The sequence below is a fragment of the Erythrolamprus reginae genome, chromosome 2 (genome assembly GCF_031021105.1).
Source record: "Erythrolamprus reginae isolate rEryReg1 chromosome 2, rEryReg1.hap1, whole genome shotgun sequence".
NCBI classification, from domain to species: Eukaryota; Metazoa; Chordata; class Lepidosauria; order Squamata; family Dipsadidae; genus Erythrolamprus; species Erythrolamprus reginae.
In genome coordinates, this window is record NC_091951.1 from 222,078,391 (window position 1) to 222,100,820 (window position 22,430).

General features: G+C 44.7%; 1 long non-coding RNA gene across 1 annotated transcript; it reads right to left on the reverse strand.

The window, feature by feature from the left end:
- Positions 1-974: 974 nt before the first annotated feature.
- LOC139158816 (uncharacterized) lies at positions 975-3,792 on the reverse strand. Its single transcript, XR_011557743.1, has 3 exons — positions 3,243-3,792; positions 2,251-2,308; positions 975-1,542 (listed from the first exon to the last, which is right to left on the reverse strand). It is a non-coding gene; the product is annotated as an uncharacterized lncRNA (long non-coding RNA).
- Positions 3,793-22,430: the final 18,638 nt, after the last annotated feature.

The window sequence follows — 22,430 nt, forward strand, 5'->3', positions numbered from 1 at the left end:
ATATTGTTTGAACATCAAAGTAGGTTAACTATAAAATCAGTTTGGTGTAGAGATTTAAAGCACCAGGCTAAAAACTGGAATATGCAAAGAGGTCTTATTTTCTGTGGGCCATGATGGCTCTTTATTGTTTTTATGTTTGTCCATAAGAAGGTAAAGAGTCCTGTAGAACTGGGTCAAAAGCTGACCAACAGTGGTATAAGGATATAAGCAATGTAGGAAAAGGCAGATTTATAAATAAAAATAAATTTACATTTTAGACCTAAAATGGTCACCTAACATCAAAAACATCATCAAAAGAGCACAACAAAGAATGTTCTTTCTGCACCAGCTCAGGAAACTCAAACTGCCCAAGGAGCTGCTGATACAGTTCTACAGAGGAATCATTGAGTCTGTCATCTGCACCTCTATAACTGTCTGGCTTGGTGCTGCAACCCAACAGGACCGACACAGACTTCAGAGGATAATCAGAACTGCAGAAAAAACAATTGCTGCCAACCTGCCTTCCATTGAGGACCTGTATACTGCACGAGCCAGAAAGAGGGCGGGGGAAATATTTACTGACCCCTCGCATCCTGGACATGAACTGTTTTAACTCCTACCCTCAAATCGTCGCTACAGAGCACTGCACACCAAGACAACTAGACACAAGAAAAGTTTTTACTAAACAAATAATTCCCTCAACACTGTCAAACATTTTACTAAGTCTGCACTTCTATTTCTACTAATTTTTTCTCATCATTCCTATCATCCTTTTCCTCCCACTTAGAACTGTATGATTGTAACTTGTTGCTTGCATCCTAAGATTTTTATTAATCTTGATTGTTTCTTTATTGCTTATTTGACCCCTATGACAATCATTAGGTGTTGCACCTCGTGATTCTTGACAAATGTATCTTTTTCTTTTATGTACATTGAGAGCATCTGCACCAAGACAAATTCCTTGTGAGTGCAATCACACTTGGCCAATAAAATTCTATTGTATTCATTTATTATGCTTACAACAGCAGATAACAAGAAAAATTAAAATACTGACAGTTTGTGCCCCCAAGAATTAACAACTAAAAAACCGCAAACCACTTAGAATTAAAATCAACACCACCATTTTCCATATGGTAACTGTAGTCCGTATCAGGAGGCCCATGCTTCAGACTCTGGTGGTGCTTCTTAAGCTCTGACAGAACATTCCTCACTTCTTCGAGGTCTTTCTCAGAGTCAGCCTTCCCTTGGTTGAGATGGACATTTAGCTTGAGACCTCGCACAGATCTTTGTGGAGTTCTTCACTGTATTTCAGCAAAGATTCGTCCTCTAGCTCTAACTGATGACAAAATCTTCTGCAGGTTTTCTGCAGGCCTTCTGTTGTGGTCTTAAATTAATCCATTTTCTCCTGAAGACAACTGTGCTGATCTTTCATCCATCGATTGTCTTTCTGGAATTCCTGGGTCTGAAAGTCAAAGAAGTCTCTCGGTTCATCAACCTGAAGATTGGGACCATCAGTGGTCACAGAGATCTCGTAAGGATACTGACTGTATGCCCATTTCTGACCTGTTTGGAAAATGGAGAGACACAGTCACATCCTCTCTCAGTTCAGGGCCAATTTTTCTCACCTGCCTTCTCTACTCTGTCTTTATCCTACAGTTCTGGAGTCCATCATCTTCTGCTAGCATGAGATGCATGAAGCATGAAGAAACAATGGACATTCTGCAGATGGGTCTCCTGCAGAAGGATCATTTAGATACAATCTACCCAGACCTCAACTAAAAACCACAAGGTTAAAAATGTCGTATTTGAGGCACATCAAGTGAAAACCAACTCTCTGGAGCTGTTCCTAACACTGGGAAAGGTGGAAGGAAAGAGCAGGAAAGGAAAATTTGGGTTTGATTACTGTGTGAATGGGTGAATTTTTGGGAGATTCAAATATCAGACTGGGGACATATTATCCATCTTCCTCTATGGCCACTCAGAATCCACACAGTTTTCTTGCTGTCAATCAATGCTGATCAAACTTGCTGGAGAAGTCTGCAATGCTGACATAGGTGAAGGAAAGAGAAGAGAACCCGTAAGCAGCTACAGTGGGGAAGAGGGCAGATTGGGATGCCTGAAGGGCCAAGTTGGGGACAAATCTCCATGGAGAAAATCGATTATGAGCTGCTAGGCATCAACATTCAACTTGATGACACACAATCAATCCATCAATCAGTCAGTCAGTCAGTCAGTCAATCAATCAATCAGGCAGGCAGGCAGTTGACTTACAAGTTGTCTTCCAGCTGTAGCCTTCTACTGTGTACTTCCTTTTCACTGTCACCTTAACCTACCAATAAGGAACAGATTAGGGTTAATACAAACCGATGAAGTCATGATGGTGAACCTATGGCACACATGCCAGAGTTAGCACGCAGAGCTCTCTCTGTGGGCAGGCGCACCGATGCCCCAGCTCAGCCAGGGTTTCTGAGAGTTGCAATGCTCATTGGCCAGCTGGTCATTGAGTTTCAGTGCTTTGGCCTTCCAGCTTGGGCACTCTGGGTCTAAAACAGTGGTTCTCAACCTTTCTAAGGCCGCGACCCCTTAATATAGTTCCTTGTGTTGTGGTGACCCCCAACAATAAGTCTAGTGCCAATTCTCCCAACAGAGCTTTGAGCTGATTGGCAGGAAGGTCAGAGAGACTGTAAACGCCTGATTGGTCGGATTGTAAAATATGTTCCAAGATGCCAGAATAGAAGCTTTAGTTCCCAATGCCAGGGAAAATTTGTCTTTTCCCACGGTCTCAGGCGACCCCTGTGAAATGGTCATTCGATCCCCAAAGGGGTCCTGACCCCCAGGTTGAGAACCACTGGTCTAAAAGGTTTACCATCACTGGCCTAAAGCATTCATGAAATTACAGTATAAAAACTTTGTGTAAAAACCACAAAGTTGGTCCCTGTGAGGCACGGATGCCTTCAACTCCCAGAATTTTGCATGCTGGCTGGGTGGAGAATTCTGGGAGTTGAAGTCCCCCCATGCCTTAAAGGGGCCAAGTTTGAGAAACACCAACAAAATCCCCCAACACTGATCTCTCTTCAAACTATCCTGACTTCCCATTTGATTCTGTGTCCAACTCAATTTATATCATCACTTAAAAACCTCCAAAGGAGTCGGCATCATCTCTCATTCTTTGTGGCCATCTCTGCATTTCCTTGATGCTTCTGATAACAGGAAAAGTTGGCAACCAAGTGAAATTAAGATGGAACACCCCGCCAAGTACTTACGAGTCCCATCTCAGCCACGAAAGCCAGGTGGGTGTCCTCAAGCCAGTCTCTCTCTCAGCCTTCACAAGGTTGTTCTTGTGGGGAAGAAGGAATCTTAGATACATTCACTGCCTGGAGCTATTGAGAGAAATAATAAAAGTGGTGTGAAAAATCCAAATATTAAAAATTGAAAATAAATGAGTACGCCAGGCCAAGGGTGCTTGGGAAATAACTACCATATCTGGCCAATGGAATCGCAATTTAGGTGAATTTCCCCAAATAATTAAGTAGGTCAATCTCTAGCTTTGGGGTCACAATATCCATCCAACTGGGAGAGCCTGACTCCAATTTTTTGGCCCTAAATGTTGCAGGTTTTTCCTAGCGCCCTTTACCGTCAGCCAGCCAGCCCCAGCCCCTTTCTGGAGACAAGAACCTTTGACATAATGGATGAGGAGTTTGGTCTCAGGGATGGAGGCTACGGACACAGCAGGTATATCAGCACCTCTGTCATGTCTGACTGAACCCCCTTCGCACTTCTCCCAGTTTTTCCTTAATTCTACCTTAAAGGGAAGGTCTCTCCCCCGGAACTCGGAATTCCGAATTTGGAATTTGGAATTCCGAACTCGGAATTCCGAACTAGGAATTTGGAACTCGGAATTTGGAATTCTGAACTCGGAATTCCGAACTCGGAACTCGGAATTCCGAACTCAGAATTCCAAACTTGGAACTCGGAATTCGGAACTCGGAATTTTGAAGTCGGAACTCGGAATTCCGAACATGGAATTCCGAACTTGGAATTCTGAACTCGGAATTCCGAACTTGGAACTCGGAATTCGGAACTCGGAATTCCGAACTTGGAATTGTGAACTCGGAATTCCGAAGTCGGAATTCCGAACTCGGAACTCGGAATTCGGAATTCGGAATTCGGAATTCTGAACTCGGAATTCCAAACTTGGAACTCGGAATTCGGAACTCGGAATTCGGAACTCGGAATTCCGAACTTGGAACTCGGAATTCGGAACTCGGAATTTGGAATTCTGAACTCGGAATTCCGAACTTGGACTCGGAATTCGGAACTCGGAATTCCAAACTTGGAATTGTGAACTCGGAATTCCGAAGTCGGAATTCCGAACTCGGAACTCGGAATTCGGAACTCGGAATTCCGAACTCGGAATTCCGAACTTGGAACTCGGAATTCCGAACTCGGAATTCCGAACTTGGAACTCAGAATTCGGAACTCGGAATTTTGAACTCGGAATTCCGAACTTGGAACTCGGAATTCGGAACTCGGAATTTGGAATTCTGAACTCGGAATTCCGAACTCGGAACTCGGAATTCCGAACTCGGAATTCCAAACTCGGAATTCCAAACTTGGAACTCGGAATTCGGAACTCGGAATTTGGAATTCTGAACTCGGAATTCCAAACTCGGAACTCGGAATTCTGAACTCGGAATTTGGAATTCTGAACTCGGAATTCCGAACTCGGAACTCGGAATTCCGAACTCGGAATTCCAAACTTGGAACTCGGAATTCGGAACTCGGAATTTTGAAGTCGGAACTCGGAATTCCGAACATGGAATTCCGAACTTGGAATTCTGAACTCGGAATTCCGAACTTGGAACTCGGAATTCGGAACTCGGAATTTGGAATTCTGAACTCGGAATTCCGAACTTGGACTCGGAATTCGGAACTCGGAATTCCAAACTTGGAATTGTGAACTCGGAATTCCGAAGTCGGAATTCCGAACTCGGAACTCGGAATTTGGAATTCTGAACTCGGAATTCTGAACTTGGAATTCCGAACTTGGAATTCTGAACTTGGAACTCGGAATTCGGAACTCGGAATTCCGAACTTGGAACTCGGAATTCGGAACTCGGAATTTTGAACTCGGAATTCCGAACTTGGAACTCGGAATTCGGAACTCGGAATTTGGAATTCTGAACTCGGAATTCCGAACTCGGAACTCGGAATTTGGAACTCGGAATTCAGAACTCGGAATTCCGAACTTGGAACTCGGAATTCGGAACTCGGAATTCCGAACTCGGAATTCCGAACTTGGAACTCGGAATTCGGAATTCTGAACTCGGAATTCCGAACTCGGAACTCGGAATTCGGAACTCGGAATTTGGAATTCTGAACTCGGAATTCCGAACTCGGAACTCGGAATTCTGAACTCGGAATTCCGAACTCGGAATTCCAAACTTGGAACTCGGAATTCGGAACTCGGAATTTTGAAGTCGGAACTCGGAATTCCGAACATGGAATTCTGAACTTGGAATTCTGAACTCGGAATTCCGAACTTGGAACTCGGAATTCCGAACTCGGAATTCCGAACTCGGAATTCCGAACTTGGAACTCGGAATTCGGAACTCGGAATTTGGAATTCTGAACTCGGAATTCCGAACTTGGAACTCAGAATTCGGAACTCGGAATTCCGAACTCGGAATTCCGAACTTGGAACTCGGAATTCGGAACTCGAAATTCCGAACTCGGAATTCCGAACTTGGAACTCAGAATTCGGAACTCGGAATTTGGAATTCTGAACTCGGAATTCCGAAGTTGGAATTCTGAACTTGGAATTCTGAACTTGGAATTCTGAACTTGGAATTCTGAACTCGGAATTCTGAACTCGGAATTCCGAACTCGGAATTCGGAACTTGGAACTCGGAATTTGGAATTCTGAACTCGGAATTCCGAACTTGGAACTCGGAATTCGGAACTCGGAATTTGGAATTCTGAACTCGGAATTCCAAACTTGGAACTCGGAATTCGGAACTCGGAATTCAGAACTCGGAATTCCGAACTTGGAACTCGGAATTCGGAATTTTGAACTCGGAACTCGGAATTCCAAACTTGGAATTCCAAACTTGGAATTCTGAACTCGGAATTCCGAACTTGGAACTCGGAATTCGGAATTTGGAATTTTGAACTCGGAATTCCGAACTTGGAACTCGGAATTCGGAACTCGGAATTTGGAACTCGGAATTTGGAATTCTGAACTCGGAATTCCGAACTCGGAACTCGGAATTTGGAATTCTGAACTCGGAATTCTGAACTCGGAACTCGGAATTCCGAACTCAGAATTCCGAACTCGGAATTCCAAACTTGGAACTCAGAATTCGGAACTCGGAATTTTGAAGTCGGAACTCGGAATTCCGAACTTGGAATTCCGAACTTGGAATTCTGAACTCGGAATTCCGAACTTGGAACTCGGAATTCGGAACTCGGAATTTGGAATTCTGAACTCGGAATTCCGAACTTGGACTCGGAATTCGGAACTCGGAATTCCAAACTTGGAATTGTGAACTCGGAATTCCGAAGTCGGAATTCCGAACTCGGAACTCAGAATTCGGAACTCGGAATTCCGAACTCAGAATTCCGAACTTGGAACTCGGAATTCGGAACTCGGAATTCCGAACTCGGAATTCCGAACTTGGAACTCGGAATTCGGAACTCGGAATTCCGAACTCGGAATTCCGAACTTGGAACTCGGAATTCGGAACTCGGAATTTTGAACTCGGAATTCCGAACTTGGAACTCGGAATTCGGAACTCGGAATTTGGAATTCTGAACTCGGAATTCCGAACTCGGAACTCGGAATTCGGAACTCGGAATTCCGAACTTGGAATTCCGAACTTGGAACTTGGAACTCGGAATTCGGAACTCGGAATTTGGAATTCTGAACTCGGAATTCCGAACTCGGAACTCGGAATTCTGAACTCGGAATTTGGAATTCTGAACTCGGAATTCCGAACTCGGAACTCGGAATTCCGAACTCGGAATTCCGAACTCGGAATTCCAAACTTGGAACTCGGAATTCAGAACTCGGAATTTTGAAGTCGGAACTCGGAATTCCGAACATGGAATTCCGAACTTGGAACTCGGAATTCGGAACTCGGAATTTGGAATTCTGAACTCGGAATTCCGAACTTGGACTCGGAATTCGGAACTCGGAATTCCAAACTTGGAATTGTGAACTCGGAATTCCGAAGTCGGAATTCCGAACTCGGAACTCGGAATTCGGAATTCGGAATTCTGAACTCGGAATTCCAAACTTGGAACTCGGAATTCGGAACTCGGAATTCGGAACTCGGAATTCCGAACTTGGAACTCGGAATTCGGAACTCGGAATTTGGAATTCTGAACTCGGAATTCCGAACTTGGACTCGGAATTCGGAACACGGAATTCCAAACTTGGAATTGTGAACTCGGAATTCCGAAGTCGGAATTCCGAACTCGGAACTCGGAATTCGGAACTCGGAATTCCGAACTCGGAATTCCGAACTTGGAACTCGGAATTCCGAACTCGGAATTCCGAACTCGGAATTCCGAACTTGGAACTCGGAATTCCGAACTCGGAATTCGGAACTCGGAATTCAGAACTCGGAATTTTGAAGTCGGAATTCCGAACTTGGAACTCGGAATTCGGAACTCGGAATTTGGAATTCTGAACTCGGAATTCCGAACTCGGAACTCGGAATTCTGAACTCGGAATTTGGAATTCTGAACTCGGAATTCCAAATCGGAACTCGGAATTCCGAACTCGGAATTCCAAACTTGGAACTCGGAATTCGGAACTCGGAATTTTGAAGTCGGAACTCGGAATTCCGAACATGGAATTCCGAACTTGGAACTCGGAATTCGGAACTCGGAATTTGGAATTCTGAACTCGGAATTCCGAACTTGGACTCGGAATTCGGAACTCGGAATTCCAAACTTGGAATTGTGAACTCGGAATTCCGAAGTCGGAATTCCGAACTCGGAACTCGGAATTCGGAATTCGGAATTCTGAACTCGGAATTCCAAACTTGGAACTCGGAATTCGGAACTCGGAATTCGGAACTCGGAATTCCGAACTTGGAACTCGGAATTCGGAACTCGGAATTTGGAATTCTGAACTCGGAATTCCGAACTTGGACTCGGAATTCGGAACTCGGAATTCCAAACTTGGAATTGTGAACTCGGAATTCCGAAGTCGGAATTCTGAACTCGGAACTCGGAATTCGGAACTCGGAATTCCGAACTCGGAATTCCGAACTTGGAACTCGGAATTCCGAACTCGGAATTCCGAACTCGGAATTCCAAACTTGGAACTCGGAATTCAGAACTCGGAATTCCGAACTCGGAATTCCAAACTTGGAACTCGGAATTCAGAACTCGGAATTTTGAAGTCGGAACTCGGAATTCCGAACATGGAATTCCGAACTTGGAACTCGGAATTCGGAACTCGGAATTTGGAATTCTGAACTCGGAATTCCGAACTTGGACTCGGAATTCGGAACTCGGAATTCCAAACTTGGAATTGTGAACTCGGAATTCTGAAGTCGGAATTCCGAACTCGGAACTCGGAATTCGGAATTCGGAATTCTGAACTCGGAATTCCAAACTTGGAACTCGGAATTCGGAACTCGGAATTCGGAACTCGGAATTCCGAACTTGGAACTCGGAATTCTGAACTCGGAATTTGGAATTCTGAACTCGGAATTCCGAACTTGGACTCGGAATTCGGAACTCGGAATTCCAAACTTGGAATTGTGAACTCGGAATTCCGAAGTCGGAATTCCGAACTCGGAACTCGGAATTCGGAACTCGGAATTCCGAACTCGGAATTCCGAACTTGGAACTCGGAATTCCGAACTCAGAATTCCGAACTCGGAATTCCGAACTTGGAACTCGGAATTCCGAACTCGGAATTCCGAACTCGGAATTCCAAACTTGGAACTCGGAATTCGGAACTCGGAATTTTGAACTCGGAATTCCGAACTTGGAACTCGGAATTCGGAACTCGGAATTTGGAATTCTGAACTCGGAATTCCGAACTCAGAATTCGGAATTCCGAACTCGGAATTCCAAACTCGGAATTCCGAACTTGGAACTCGGAATTCCGAACTCGGAATTCCGAACTCGGAATTCCGAACTTGGAACTCGGAATTCGGAACTCGGAATTTGGAATTCTGAACTCGGAATTCCGAACTCGGAACTCGGAATTCTGAACTCGGAATTTGGAATTCTGAACTCGGAATTCCAAATCGGAACTCGGAATTCCGAACTCGGAATTCCAAACTTGGAACTCGGAATTCGGAACTCGGAATTTTGAAGTCGGAACTCGGAATTCCGAACATGGAATTCCGAACTTGGAATTCTGAACTCGGAATTCCGAACTTGGAACTCAGAATTCGGAACTCGGAATTCCGAACTCGGAATTCCGAACTTGGAACTCGGAATTCGGAACTCGGAATTTGGAATTCGGAATTCGGAATTCGGAATTCAAAATTCTGAACTCGGAATTCCAAACTTGGAACTCGGAATTCGGAACTCGGAATTCCAAACTTGGAATTGTGAACTCGGAATTCCGAAGTCGGAATTCCGAAGTCGGAACTCGGAATTCGGAATTCGGAACTCGGAATTCCGAACTCGGAATTCCGAACTTGGAACTCGGAATTCGGAACTCGGAATTTTGAACTCGGAATTCCGAACTTGGAACTCGGAATTCGGAACTCGGAATTTGGAATTCTGAACTCGGAATTCCGAACTCGGAACTCGGAATTCGGAACTCGGAATTTGGAATTCTGAACTCGGAATTCCGAACTTGGACTCGGAATTCGGAACTCGGAATTCCAAACTTGGAATTGTGAACTCGGAATTCCGAAGTCGGAATTCCGAACTCGGAACTCGGAATTCGGAACTCGGAATTCCGAACTCGGAATTCCGAACTTGGAACTCGGAATTCCGAACTCAGAATTCCGAACTCGGAATTCCGAACTTGGAACTCGGAATTCCGAACTCGGAATTCCGAACTCGGAATTCCAAACTTGGAACTCGGAATTCGGAACTCGGAATTTTGAACTCGGAATTCCGAACTTGGAACTCGGAATTCGGAACTCGGAATTTGGAATTCTGAACTCGGAATTCCGAACTCAGAATTCGGAATTCCGAACTCGGAATTCCAAACTCGGAATTCCGAACTTGGAACTCGGAATTCCGAACTCGGAATTCCGAACTCGGAATTCCGAACTTGGAACTCGGAATTCGGAACTCGGAATTTGGAATTCTGAACTCGGAATTCCGAACTCGGAACTCGGAATTCTGAACTCGGAATTTGGAATTCTGAACTCGGAATTCCAAATCGGAACTCGGAATTCCGAACTCGGAATTCCAAACTTGGAACTCGGAATTCGGAACTCGGAATTTTGAAGTCGGAACTCGGAATTCCGAACATGGAATTCCGAACTTGGAATTCTGAACTCGGAATTCCGAACTTGGAACTCAGAATTCGGAACTCGGAATTCCGAACTCGGAATTCCGAACTTGGAACTCGGAATTCGGAACTCGGAATTTGGAATTCGGAATTCGGAATTCGGAATTCAAAATTCTGAACTCGGAATTCCAAACTTGGAACTCGGAATTCGGAACTCGGAATTCCAAACTTGGAATTGTGAACTCGGAATTCCGAAGTCGGAATTCCGAACTCGGAACTCGGAATTCGGAATTCGGAACTCGGAATTCCGAACTCGGAATTCCGAACTTGGAACTCGGAATTCGGAACTCGGAATTTTGAACTCGGAATTCCGAACTTGGAACTCGGAATTCGGAACTCGGAATTTGGAATTCTGAACTCGGAATTCCGAACTCGGAATTCTGAACTCGGAATTCCGAACTCGGAATTCGGAACTCGGAATTCCGAACTCGGAATTCCAAACTTGGAACTCGGAATTCGGAACTCGGAATTCCGAACTCGGAATTCCGAACTTGGAACTCGGAATTCGGAACTCGGAATTTGGAATTCTGAACTCGGAATTCCGAACTCGGAACTCGGAATTCGGAACTCGGAATTTGGAATTCTGAACTCGGAATTCCGAACTTGGAACTCAGAATTCGGAACTCGGAATTCCGAACTCGGAATTCCGAACTTGGAACTCGGAATTCGGAACTCGAAATTCCGAACTCGGAATTCCGAACTTGGAACTCAGAATTCGGAACTCGGAATTTGGAATTCTGAACTCGGAATTCCGAACTCGGAACTCGGAATTTGGAATTCTGAACTCGGAATTCCAAACTCGGAACTCGGAATTCGGAACTCGGAATTTTGAAGTCGGAACTCGGAATTCCGAACTTGGAATTCCGATCTTGGAATTCTGAACTCGGAATTCCGAACTTGGAACTCGGAATTCGGAACTCGGAATTCCAAACTCGGAATTCCGAACTTGGAACTCGGAATTCGGAACTCGGAATTTGGAATTCTGAACTCGGAATTCCGAACTTGGACTCGGAATTCGGAACTCGGAATTCCAAACTTGGAATTGTGAACTCGGAATTCCGAAGTCGGAATTCCGAACTCGGAACTCGGAATTCGGAACTCGGAATTCCGAACTCGGAATTCCGAACTTGGAACTCGGAATTCGGAACTCGGAATTCCGAACTCGGAATTCCGAACTTGGAACTCGGAATTCGGAACTCGGAATTCCGAACTCGGAATTCCGAACTTGGAACTCGGAATTCGGAACTCGGAATTTTGAACTCGGAATTCCGAACTTGGAACTCGGAATTCGGAACTCGGAATTTGGAATTCTGAACTCGGAATTCCGAACTCGGAACTCGGAATTCGGAACTCGGAATTCGGAACTCGGAATTCCGAACTTGGAACTCGGAATTCGGAACTCGGAATTCCGAACTTGGAACTCGGAATTCGGAACTCGGAATTTGGAATTCTGAACTCGGAATTCCGAACTCGGAACTCGGAATTCTGAACTCGGAATTTGGAATTCTGAACTCGGAATTCCGAACTCGGAACTCGGAATTCCGAACTCGGAATTCCGAACTCGGAATTCCAAACTTGGAACTCGGAATTCGGAACTCGGAATTTTGAAGTCGGAACTCGGAATTCGGAACTCGGAATTTGGAATTCTGAACTCGGAATTCCGAACTCGGAATTCTGAACTCGGAATTCCGAACTCGGAATTCGGAACTCGGAATTCCGAACTCGGAATTCCGAACTTGGAACTCGGAATTCGGAACTCGGAATTCCGAACTCGGAATTCCGAACTTGGAACTCGGAATTCGGAACTCGGAATTTGGAATTCTGAACTCGGAATTCCGAACTCGGAACTCGGAATTCGGAACTCGGAATTTGGAATTCTGAACTCGGAATTCCGAACTTGGAACTCAGAATTCGGAACTCGGAATTCCGAACTCGGAATTCCGAACTTGGAACTCGGAATTCGGAACTCGAAATTCCGAACTCGGAATTCCGAACTTGGAACTCAGAATTCGGAACTCGGAATTTGGAATTCTGAACTCGGAATTCCGAACTCGGAACTCGGAATTTGGAATTCTGAACTCGGAATTCCAAACTCGGAACTCGGAATTCGGAACTCGGAATTTTGAAGTCGGAACTCGGAATTCCGAACTTGGAATTCCGATCTTGGAATTCTGAACTCGGAATTCCGAACTTGGAACTCGGAATTCGGAACTCGGAATTCCAAACTCGGAATTCCGAACTTGGAACTCGGAATTCGGAACTCGGAATTTGGAATTCTGAACTCGGAATTCCGAACTTGGACTCGGAATTCGGAACTCGGAATTCCAAACTTGGAATTGTGAACTCGGAATTCCGAAGTCGGAATTCCGAACTCGGAACTCGGAATTCAGAACTCGGAATTCCGAACTCGGAATTCCGAACTTGGAACTCGGAATTCGGAACTCGGAATTCCGAACTCGGAATTCCGAACTTGGAACTCGGAATTCGGAACTCGGAATTCCGAACTCGGAATTCCGAACTTGGAACTCGGAATTCGGAACTCGGAATTTTGAACTCGGAATTCTGAACTTGGAACTCGGAATTCGGAACTCGGAATTTGGAATTCTGAACTCGGAATTCCGAACTCGGAACTCGGAATTGTGAACTCGGAATTCCGAAGTCGGAATTCCGAACTCGGAACTCGGAATTCGGAATTCGGAATTCTGAACTCGGAATTCCAAACTTGGAACTCGGAATTCGGAACTCGGAATTCGGAACTCGGAATTCCGAACTTGGAACTCGGAATTCGGAACTCGGAATTTGGAATTCTGAACTCGGAATTCCGAACTTGGACTCGGAATTCCAAACTTGGAATTGTGAACTCGGAATTCCGAAGTCGGAATTCCGAACTCGGAACTCGGAATTCCGAACTCGGAATTCCGAACTCGGAATTCCGAACTTGGAACTCGGAATTCCAAACTCGGAATTCCGAACTCGGAATTCCGAACTTGGAACTCGGAATTCCGAACTCGGAATTCCAAACTCGGAATTCCAAACTTGGAACTCGGAATTCAGAACTCGGAATTTTGAAGTCGGAACTCGGAATTCCGAACATGGAATTCCGAACTTGGAACTCGGAATTCGGAACTCGGAATTTGGAATTCTGAACTCGGAATTCCGAACTTGGACTCGGAATTCGGAACTCGGAATTCCAAACTTGGAATTGTGAACTCGGAATTCTGAAGTCGGAATTCCGAACTCGGAACTCGGAATTCGGAATTCGGAATTCTGAACTCGGAATTCCAAACTTGGAACTCGGAATTCGGAACTCGGAATTCGGAACTCGGAATTCCGAACTTGGAACTCGGAATTCGGAACTCGGAATTTGGAATTCTGAACTCGGAATTCCGAACTTGGACTCGGAATTCGGAACTCGGAATTCCAAACTTGGAATTGTGAACTCGGAATTCCGAAGTCGGAATTCCGAACTCGGAACTCGGAATTCGGAACTCGGAATTCCGAACTCGGAATTCCGAACTTGGAACTCGGAATTCCGAACTCGGAATTCCAAACTTGGAACTCGGAATTCCGAACTCGGAATTCCGAACTCGGAATTCCAAACTTGGAACTCGGAATTCCGAACTCGGAATTTTGAACTCGGAATTCCGAACTTGGAACTCGGAATTCGGAACTCGGAATTTGGAATTCTGAACTCGGAATTCTGAACTCGGAATTCGGAATTCCGAACTCGGAATTCCAAACTCGGAATTCCGAACTTGGAACTCGGAATTCCGAACTCGGAATTCCGAACTCGGAATTCCGAACTTGGAACTCGGAATTCGGAACTCGGAATTTGGAATTCTGAACTCGGAATTCCGAACTCGGAACTCGGAATTCTGAACTCGGAATTTGGAATTCTGAACTCGGAATTCCAAATCGGAACTCGGAATTCCGAACTCGGAATTCCAAACTTGGAACTCGGAATTCGGAACTCGGAATTTTGAAGTCGGAACTCGGAATTCCGAACATGGAATTCCGAACTTGGAATTCTGAACTCGGAATTCCGAACTTGGAACTCAGAATTCGGAACTCGGAATTCCGAACTCGGAATTCCGAACTTGGAACTCGGAATTCGGAACTCGGAATTTGGAATTCGGAATTCGGAATTCGGAATTCAAAATTCTGAACTCGGAATTCCAAACTTGGAACTCGGAATTCGGAACTCGGAATTCCAAACTTGGAATTGTGAACTCGGAATTCCGAAGTCGGAATTCCGAACTCGGAACTCGGAATTCGGAATTCGGAACTCGGAATTCCGAACTCGGAATTCCGAACTTGGAACTCGGAATTCGGAACTCGGAATTTTGAACTCGGAATTCCGAACTTGGAACTCGGAATTCGGAACTCGGAATTTGGAATTCTGAACTCGGAATTCCGAACTCGGAATTCTGAACTCGGAATTCCGAACTCGGAATTCGGAACTCGGAATTCCGAACTCGGAATTCCGAACTTGGAACTCGGAATTCGGAACTCGGAATTCCGAACTCGGAATTCCGAACTTGGAACTCGGAATTCGGAACTCGGAATCTGGAATTCTGAACTCGGAATTCCGAACTCGGAACTCGGAATTCGGAACTCGGAATTTGGAATTCTGAACTCGGAATTCCGAACTTGGAACTCAGAATTCGGAACTCGGAATTCCGAACTCGGAATTCCGAACTTGGAACTCGGAATTCGGAACTCGAAATTCCGAACTCGGAATTCCGAACTTGGAACTCAGAATTCGGAACTCGGAATTTGGAATTCTGAACTCGGAATTCCGAACTCGGAACTCGGAATTTGGAATTCTGAACTCGGAATTCCAAACTCGGAACTCGGAATTCGGAACTCGGAATTTTGAAGTCGGAACTCGGAATTCCGAACTTGGAATTCCGATCTTGGAATTCTGAACTCGGAATTCCGAACTCGGAATTCTGAACTCGGAATTCCGAACTCGGAATTCGGAACTCGGAATTCCGAACTCGGAATTCCGAACTTGGAACTCGGAATTCGGAACTCGGAATTCCGAACTCGGAATTCCGAACTTGGAACTCGGAATTCGGAACTCGGAATTTGGAATTCTGAACTCGGAATTCCGAACTCGGAACTCGGAATTCGGAACTCGGAATTTGGAATTCTGAACTCGGAATTCCGAACTTGGAACTCAGAATTCGGAACTCGGAATTCCGAACTCGGAATTCCGAACTTGGAACTCGGAATTCGGAACTCGAAATTCCGAACTCGGAATTCCGAACTTGGAACTCAGAATTCGGAACTCGGAATTTGGAATTCTGAACTCGGAATTCCGAACTCGGAACTCGGAATTTGGAATTCTGAACTCGGAATTCCAAACTCGGAACTCGGAATTCGGAACTCGGAATTTTGAAGTCGGAACTCGGAATTCCGAACTTGGAATTCCGATCTTGGAATTCTGAACTCGGAATTCCGAACTTGGAACTCGGAATTCGGAACTCGGAATTCCAAACTCGGAATTCCGAACTTGGAACTCGGAATTCGGAACTCGGAATTTGGAATTCTGAACTCGGAATTCCGAACTTGGACTCGGAATTCGGAACTCGGAATTCCAAACTTGGAATTGTGAACTCGGAATTCCGAAGTCGGAATTCCGAACTCGGAACTCGGAATTCAGAACTCGGAATTCCGAACTCGGAATTCCGAACTTGGAACTCGGAATTCGGAACTCGGAATTCCGAACTCGGAATTCCGAACTTGGAACTCGGAATTCGGAACTCGGAATTCCGAACTCGGAATTCCGAACTTGGAACTCGGAATTCGGAACTCGGAATTTTGAACTCGGAATTCTGAACTTGGAACTCGGAATTCGGAACTCGGAATTTGGAATTCTGAACTCGGAATTCCGAACTCGGAACTCGGAATTGTGAACTCGGAATTCCGAAGTCGGAATTCCGAACTCGGAACTCGGAATTCGGAATTCGGAATTCTGAACTCGGAATTCCAAACTTGGAACTCGGAATTCGGAACTCGGAATTCGGAACTCGGAATTCCGAACTTGGAACTCGGAATTCGGAACTCGGAATTTGGAATTCTGAACTCGGAATTCCGAACTTGGACTCGGAATTCCAAACTTGGAATTGTGAACTCGGAATTCCGAAGTCGGAATTCCGAACTCGGAACTCGGAATTCCGAACTCGGAATTCCGAACTCGGAATTCCGAACTTGGAACTCGGAATTCCAAACTCGGAATTCCGAACTCGGAATTCCGAACTTGGAACTCGGAATTCCGAACTCGGAATTCCAAACTCGGAATTCCAAACTTGGAACTCGGAATTCAGAACTCGGAATTTTGAAGTCGGAACTCGGAATTCCGAACATGGAATTCCGAACTTGGAACTCGGAATTCGGAACTCGGAATTTGGAATTCTGAACTCGGAATTCCGAACTTGGACTCGGAATTCGGAACTCGGAATTCCAAACTTGGAATTGTGAACTCGGAATTCTGAAGTCGGAATTCCGAACTCGGAACTCGGAATTCGGAATTCGGAATTCTGAACTCGGAATTCCAAACTTGGAACTCGGAATTCGGAACTCGGAATTCGGAACTCGGAATTCCGAACTTGGAACTCGGAATTCGGAACTCGGAATTTGGAATTCTGAACTCGGAATTCCGAACTTGGACTCGGAATTCGGAACTCGGAATTCCAAACTTGGAATTGTGAACTCGGAATTCCGAAGTCGGAATTCCGAACTCGGAACTCGGAATTCGGAACTCGGAATTCCGAACTCGGAATTCCGAACTTGGAACTCGGAATTCCGAACTCGGAATTCCAAACTTGGAACTCGGAATTCCGAACTCGGAATTCCGAACTCGGAATTCCAAACTTGGAACTCGGAATTCCGAACTCGGAATTTTGAACTCGGAATTCCGAACTTGGAACTCGGAATTCGGAACTCGGAATTTGGAATTCTGAACTCGGAATTCTGAACTCGGAATTCGGAATTCCGAACTCGGAATTCCAAACTCGGAATTCCGAACTTGGAACTCGGAATTCCGAACTCGGAATTCCGAACTCGGAATTCCGAACTTGGAACTCGGAATTCGGAACTCGGAATTTGGAATTCTGAACTCGGAATTCCGAACTCGGAACTCGGAATTCTGAACTCGGAATTTGGAATTCTGAACTCGGAATTCCAAATCGGAACTCGGAATTCCGAACTCGGAATTCCAAACTTGGAACTCGGAATTCGGAACTCGGAATTTTGAAGTCGGAACTCGGAATTCCGAACATGGAATTCCGAACTTGGAATTCTGAACTCGGAATTCCGAACTTGGAACTCAGAATTCGGAACTCGGAATTCCGAACTCGGAATTCCGAACTTGGAACTCGGAATTCGGAACTCGGAATTTGGAATTCGGAATTCGGAATTCGGAATTCAAAATTCTGAACTCGGAATTCCAAACTTGGAACTCGGAATTCGGAACTCGGAATTCCAAACTTGGAATTGTGAACTCGGAATTCCGAAGTCGGAATTCCGAACTCGGAACTCGGAATTCGGAATTCGGAACTCGGAATTCCGAACTCGGAATTCCGAACTTGGAACTCGGAATTCGGAACTCGGAATTTTGAACTCGGAATTCCGAACTTGGAACTCGGAATTCGGAACTCGGAATTTGGAATTCTGAACTCGGAATTCCGAACTCGGAATTCTGAACTCGGAATTCCGAACTCGGAATTCGGAACTCGGAATTCCGAACTCGGAATTCCGAACTTGGAACTCGGAATTCGGAACTCGGAATTCCGAACTCGGAATTCCGAACTTGGAACTCGGAATTCGGAACTCGGAATCTGGAATTCTGAACTCGGAATTCCGAACTCGGAACTCGGAATTCGGAACTCGGAATTTGGAATTCTGAACTCGGAATTCCGAACTTGGAACTCAGAATTCGGAACTCGGAATTCCGAACTCGGAATTCCGAACTTGGAACTCGGAATTCGGAACTCGAAATTCCGAACTCGGAATTCCGAACTTGGAACTCAGAATTCGGAACTCGGAATTTGGAATTCTGAACTCGGAATTCCGAACTCGGAACTCGGAATTTGGAATTCTGAACTCGGAATTCCAAACTCGGAACTCGGAATTCGGAACTCGGAATTTTGAAGTCGGAACTCGGAATTCCGAACTTGGAATTCCGATCTTGGAATTCTGAACTCGGAATTCCGAACTTGGAACTCGGAATTCGGAACTCGGAATTCCAAACTCGGAATTCCGAACTTGGAACTCGGAATTCGGAACTCGGAATTTGGAATTCTGAACTCGGAATTCCGAACTTGGACTCGGAATTCGGAACTCGGAATTCCAAACTTGGAATTGTGAACTCGGAATTCCGAAGTCGGAATTCCGAACTCGGAACTCGGAATTCGGAACTCGGAATTCCGAACTCGGAATTCCGAACTTGGAACTCGGAATTCGGAACTCGGAATTCCGAACTCGGAATTCCGAACTTGGAACTCGGAATTCGGAACTCGGAATTCCAAACTCGGAATTCCGAACTTGGAACTCGGAATTCGGAACTCGGAATTTTGAACTCGGAATTCCGAACTTGGAACTCGGAATTCGGAACTCGGAATTTGGAATTCTGAACTCGGAATTCCGAACTCGGAACTCGGAATTCGGAACTCGGAATTCGGAACTCGGAATTCCGAACTTGGAACTCGGAATTCTGAACTCGGAATTCCGAACTCGGAACTCGGAATTCTGAACTCGGAATTTGGAATTCTGAACTCGGAATTCCGAACTCGGAACTCGGAATTCCGAACTCGGAATTCCGAACTCGGAATTCCAAACTTGGAACTCGGAATTCGGAACTCGGAATTTTGAAGTCGGAACTCGGAATTCCGAACATGGAATTCCGAACTTGGAATTCTGAACTCGGAATTCCGAACTTGGAATTGTGAACTCGGAATTCCGAAGTCGGAATTCCGAACTCGGAACTCGGAATTCGGAATTCGGAATTCTGAACTCGGAATTCCAAACTTGGAACTCGGAATTCGGAACTCGGAATTCCGAACTTGGAACTCGGAATTCGGAATTCCGAAGTTGGAATTCCGAACTCGGAACTCGGAATTTGGAATTCTGAACTCGGAATTCCGAACTTGGAACTCGGAATTCGGAACTCGGAATTTTGAACTTGGAACTCGGAATTCCGAACTTGGAATTCTGAACTTGGAATTCTAAACTCGGAATTCCGAACTTGGAACTCGGAATTCTGAACTCGGAATTTGGAATTCTGAACTCGGAATTCCGAACTTGGAACTCGGAATTCGGAATTTTGAACTCGGAATTCCGAACTTGGAATTCTGAACTCTTTTGATATACAAGACAAATCAACTTGGACAAACTGAATTTGCAAAAGACCCTCAATCAGTCAAAAGATCATGGAGTACTCATTCCCAATTACCAGAGTCCACTGCAACAGTTTTGCCAAAAAAGCACTAAGAGTCACAAACTTTATTCTATGCAACTTCTTCTCTAGAAACACCAAACTACTAACCAGAGCATACAAAACATTTGTCAGACCAATTCTTGAATACAGCTCACCTGTATGGAATCCACAATGCACAACTGACATTAATACAATTGAAGGAGTCCACAAATACTGTACTTCACAAAAAGAGTCCTCCACTCCTCCTGACACAACAAATTACCTTACTCCTCCAGACTTCAATTACTATGTTTAGAAAATTTACAGCTATGTTGCCTCCAAACGGATTTAACAGTTGTTCATAAAATCATACATCACAACGTACTCCCTGTTAGCGACTACGTCACCTTTAACAACAACCCTAGCGTACGCAATAGATACAAACTAAATGTAAATCACTCCAAACTAGACTGCAGAAAATATGATTTCAGCAATAAGAGTGGTCAACACCTGGAATTCACTACCGGACTTTGTTGTTTCCTCCCCCAATCCCAAAATCGTCAACCTTAGGTTGTCTACAACAGACCTCTCCCCTTTTCTAAGAGGTCTGTAAGGGGCATGCAGGTGCACCTTTGTGCCTACCTTTCCTGTCCTAATGTCATTTTATCTTTTCTATCTCTACTTTATACTTATATTATGCTAAACGATACAATACTATATTTGTATGACAAATAAATGAAATAAATAAATAAATAAAATAAATAAACTTGTTCAAAGCTTCCTAAACTATGTGGTCATGTATGTTAGATGGCAGGTGACTCAGATGTGTTTTATTTCCCTTTCCTGTGGGATCTTTTGTGCTATGAAATGCACAGGAAAAGAAGAGAAGGAAGCTTTACATTATATTTCTTATTTTGCTTACAGGAGAATACTGAGGGTGTATTCAACAAGACTTGTTCTGTCAGCTACAGCTCCTATCGAAATGTCTTCCCCGTCTGGACCCTGGGGCGCTTTTCGTCCCTATATCCTGCCAGCCCCCTTTCAGGCAAATGCTCAACAAAGGCAAGAAATAGGAGGAAAATATTGGTTGCAGAAATGACCAACGGACATAGTCCAGGATTTGCTGCTCTGTAAATGTGGGGTTTGTAACCAACCTTAAGGGAACATCCCACCTGTTTGTCTGAGGTTCTTTTTGAGACAGGAACTTGAGGCCAATTAAAATACTCTTTTCCAAGGAACCAGTGAAGAGAGAAATCAGTGAAAACCTGCTACTGCCCTGTTGTTATTGCTCCTTATAAGGTATCTCTAAATTTAGCTACATTTAGGTTAGATGGAGAGATCTCTAGATTGCAGTCCTTAGTTTGTAGCTTGCAGGCAGAAGTGGAAAGATTGTCCCAGCCACGTGCTGTAATGCAGCCATGTGTGCAGCCTCCACTTCCACAGCGCCCCCCGAGGAGGAGGGCTGTTTGGACAACTGTTGGTTCAGGAAGATTACGTGCAGTTGAACAAAAACATAACAATTTTGGTCTCTCTGTATCCAACTCCTATAATGTTCTTGCGGATTTAAATAGTAAGGATGTTGTAGATATTAGCAAGGCCCCTCAGGCGGAGAATGAGGGGATGTTCAAAGGAGAAGTTGTTGTAAATGAGGAACATAGTGTCACCAAACCAAGTCCAGTTAGTAGAAATAAAGAGAGGACACATGTTCTTGTGGGTGACTCGATTGTCAGAGGTGTTGATTTGGGACAGAGGAAGGATGTGGTGAAGGTGATGAGGTGTCTTCCAGGAGCCACTGCCTACAGGGACAGGAGGCGGATTACAAACATTGTCAGGGCTGTGAGTAAAGGTAATAAAGTTGATGTGGTGGTGCATCTTGGCACAAACGATCTGTCCCAGAGAAATGTTAATCTAGTAAAAAGAGATTTTCAAAGTCTAAGTGTGGAGCTGGGTAAAATAACTGATTCAGTGACTTTCTCAGAGGTGTTACCGGTTTGTGGCCAGGAGGGTAAAACAAGTTGTATCAGAGAGTTTAATGTGTGGTTAAGGCAGTGGTGTAAAGCTGAAGGTTTTGGTTATGTAAGTCATGATGTCAGTAGATGGTCTAATAGGGAGTTGTTTAAGAGGGATGGTTTGCATCCATCATACAGAGGTACCCAGGTGCTCGGTGAGGAATTCAGAGCTTTTTTGGACAGGCATTTAAACTAGGTAAAGGGGACAGAGATGTACCAAATGTGGAGGATTTCTGTCCCCGACCAATGAGGATACATCAGTTTCTGGAAGCTTATGAAAAGGGAGCTGAAAATAAAATAGATGTAGTTGTTGATGATAAGGGGCAAACTAATAATGAAAATAATGTTCTTCGGGTAATGTGCACGAATGCTCGAAGCTTGAGCAACAAGCTCTGTGAGTTAATGGCCATAATATCTAGAGATAATTTGGATCTGGTTGCCATAACTGAGACATGGTTTAAGGATTCCAATGAATGGGAAATATCCATACCAGGATATACACTGTATAGGAAGGATAGAA